The 3609-nt window shown below is 35.8% G+C and overlaps 1 pseudogene across 1 annotated transcript; it reads left to right on the top strand.

Moving 5' to 3' along the window:
* Window positions 1-2642: 2642 nt before the first annotated feature.
* LOC109222639 lies at window positions 2643-3603 on the top strand (annotated as a pseudogene). Its single transcript, XR_002067435.1, has 2 exons — window positions 2643-3074; window positions 3225-3603. The product of XR_002067435.1 is annotated as a probable glutathione S-transferase (transcript).
* The last annotated feature ends 6 nt before the right edge of the window (window positions 3604-3609 follow it).

The following is a 3609-nucleotide window of genomic DNA, read 5'->3' as shown; positions in this document are numbered from 1 at the left end:
GAGAGATTGATAATTTTGTGAGTAAAAATGAAAGAATGAGGGGGTATTTATAGTTGAGAATAGGGAAAAAGAATAATTATAAAAAATTTGGGGTTAAAACAAAGTTTGGGGGCCAAATGGTTATTTTTTAAAAAGCCAAATGGCTAAATTGGCTGGCCAACAGCTAGTTTTTAAACTTCAAACCGCTGGCCAATTTTAGCCGTTGGGCCCGTTAGGACCGGTTGAACCGGCCCAGGCCCGCCAGCTGGTCCCGGGCTCGCGGTCTCAAAATGGAGGAACGGCCCACAGTGGGCTCCTAGGACCGCTTGGGACCGGCTCATTTAGCCCGTGGTCTCGCGGTCCCGGACCGATCCTGGGCTGAGCCCGGACCACAATACAGCCTTAGTAGGGAGAGCAAAAAATTTCTTAAATTGGCAAAAAGTTCGAAGAAATTGGAACCAATGTTTTAAAAGGCGGGGGCGTGAGGCGAGGCGTTTTACCTCTGACGAGGCGAGGCGTAAGCCCTGAGACACGGGGCGTAAGTCCCAAGGATCATTACATTTTACTAATTTCAAGAATTGTAAGATAGTTTAAAATAAAAAATAATTATAAGAATTACATTAAAATCACAAAATTATAACAAATAATCTATTTGAAATATTTATAAATTATAACTCAACTATGAATAATACATAAAGTATGACATATATCATAAAATGTCAATCAGCTGCAACGTTGTTACAACTCAAACATTAAAAGCAATGTATTCGATACGAAATCTTATATGTATCTCTTAAGGAGTAATGAATCTTAAAAGAATTTCAATATTATAATTTGATATTTTTCTTAAAATACTCTTTTTATTTAATATGCTTCCTATTTGAAAGAGAATTTATATAAAAACATAATTGACAATTTAAATATGATTCTCTAGCATCATTTATTTTTAAATTTCAACAAGTTAATAAAGTGACACATAATTTACCATACAATACCATGATAACAAATTGTAAATAGTTACTAGTTAATACTGAGCTATTAAATTAATAAGTATTGTATCTCGTAAACATGAAAAAAATATTTAGAAAAATAATTATATAAAAAATTATGGACTATTATATAGTAAAGACATAACGAAAGTTCATAAATAAATACTTTTTAAATGAAAAATATATTTAAAATTAACTATCATAGCAGTCTTAGTGGATAACGTGCAATATTTTATATTTTAATTATGACATAAAATACTCTCAACTTAATGATTTATGATTAAGAAAAAAATAATTTTGAATAGTCAACGATTTATTAAGAAAATTTGAGGATTTACAAGGTTAGTTACAAACAATTGCATAAAGTTCTATTAGGCGAGCCCAGTACGCTAGGCGTTGGGCGTGTCCGGAGCGTAAGCCCCGATGGCCGAGGCGTAAGTCTCACGGAATTAAGCCCCACACATAAGCCCAGGGGCGTTTTACGATTGCTCCGCCCCGGGGCGAGTCCCGGGCGAGTCCCAACCATGAAAGCTACATCTTGAACCTTACGATCTGCATAGCTCTTTTGCCTAGACTGAGCTGAACGAAGTCTGTCCTGAATGACCTTGACCTTCTCCAAGGCCTCCTGAACTAAATCTGTACCTATCAACCGAGCCTCTCCCGGCTCGAACCATCCAATCGGAGACCGACACCGCCTACCATATAAGGCCTCACAAGGAGCCATCTGGATGCTCGACTGGTAGTTGTTATTGTAGGCAAACTCTGCTAAAAGCAAGAACTGATCCCATGAACCTCCAAAGTCAATAACACAAGCCCGGAGCATATCCTCCAAAATCTGAATAGTCCGCTCGGACTGACCGTCCGTCTGAGGATGGAACGCTGTGCTCAACTGAACCTGGCTCTGATACCAACTTGTCACGATCCCGATGGTGGGAAATCCGGTTCGTGACAATTTATTACAAAATCTGTCGCTACTTTTTTATTATTATTTTAAACTTACGTGTATTAAGAATTAAGATACATATAATATGTCGGTGTGCATGTGTGTGATTTTAAGTTCCACTCTTTCTATTATTCTCCATTGTGTATAGATTTTTGAGTTTTAATTGTTATTAGTGGAAGTTTTTTAAGTTGTAATTAAAATTCATGTAAAATATAAATGCATAACTACAACAAATTTGTTATAAAATTTACCTCTATGTTTCACCCATAATTATTTTATTACCTACACTGTATAATTTACAATAAATTTACTCTTTTTTATTTTCAATTTTATAAATAGATTAACTTTTAATTGCAATTATAGAATTACTGATACAATTAAATTATTTACAATAATATTTAAATAATATATTTAAATATTTAGATATAATTTAACTTTAAACTTTTTATTTTATAGAATAATTTATATCATAACCTCATCAATATTTATGATTTACCAAAATTTGGGGAGTAGGGACTAGGGAGCGCAGAAAATTTCTTAAATTGGCGAAAATTTCGAAGAAATTTGAACATAAGAATGTGGGCCCCCTGTTGTTTGAAACTCTACTATAGACCACGTGACGAAATGCGATGACCTCTAGGTAGGGCCACACAGAGAAATCTCGAATATTATGGATTTCAAGGGATTAAAAAGCTTAAAACAAAATTAACTTTTGTAAACACTCCAATGGACCACAGCACTACTCGTACACAAAAAAGTTGTATAAATAGGACGTGTATTATAACTAGCAATCAGTATTATCAATTCTGAAATTTCTTATTTCTCACTTGCTTTTCATAACAATGGCGAACGAAGAGGTGATTCTGTTGGATTTCTGGCCTAGCATGTTTGGGATGAGGCTGAGGATTGCATTAGCTGAAAAGGAGATAAAGTATGAGCACAAAGAAGAGGACTTGAGGAACAAAAGCCCTTTGCTTTTACAAATGAATCCTATCCACAAGAAAATCCCAGTGTTGATTCACAAGGGAAAACCCATTTGTGAGTCTATTATTGCAGTTGAGTACATTGAAGAAGTTTGGAAAGACAAAGCCCCTAATTTGCTGCCGTCTGATCCTTATGACAGAGCTCAAGCTAGGTTCTGGGCTGACTACATTGACAAGAAGGTATAATCTTTGCCTTTTCCGTATGTACTGACTATGATTCTTTAGCTGATTCAACTAATTTTAAACAAGATATGGACTTTTATCTTTGTTTTTTGTGGCAACAAGTGATAACCTTTTCTTTTTCTAATTTGGGTTTGTTGAAATTTGCAGTTGTATGATTTTGGGAGGAAGTTATGGACAACAAAAGGAGAAGAGCAGGAGGCAGCTAAGAAAGATTTCATAGAATGCCTCAAGGTGTTGGAGGGATCATTAGGAGACAAGCCTTACTTTGGAGGGGAAAGTTTTGGGTTTGTTGATATTGCTCTGATTGGATACTACAGCTGGTTTTATGCCTATGAGACTTTTGGCAACTTTAGCACAGAGGCTGAGTGCCCAAAGTTTGTGGCTTGGGCCAAAAGGTGCATGCAGAGGGAGAGTGTTGCTAAGTCTTTGCCTGACCAACCTAAAGTCCTTGAGTTTGAAAGGTGCTTAGGCAGAAGTTTGGACTTGAGTAATAATGTATTAAAAGAAGGCATTTCTCTTGAGTTGAAGTTTG

Source organism: Nicotiana attenuata, unplaced genomic scaffold, assembly GCF_001879085.1.
Source record: "Nicotiana attenuata strain UT unplaced genomic scaffold, NIATTr2, whole genome shotgun sequence".
In the NCBI taxonomy this organism is placed as follows: Eukaryota; Viridiplantae; Streptophyta; class Magnoliopsida; order Solanales; family Solanaceae; genus Nicotiana; species Nicotiana attenuata.
The sequence above is the reverse complement of the archived record's forward strand: the minus strand, read 5'-3'. Positions and strand labels throughout refer to the sequence as shown.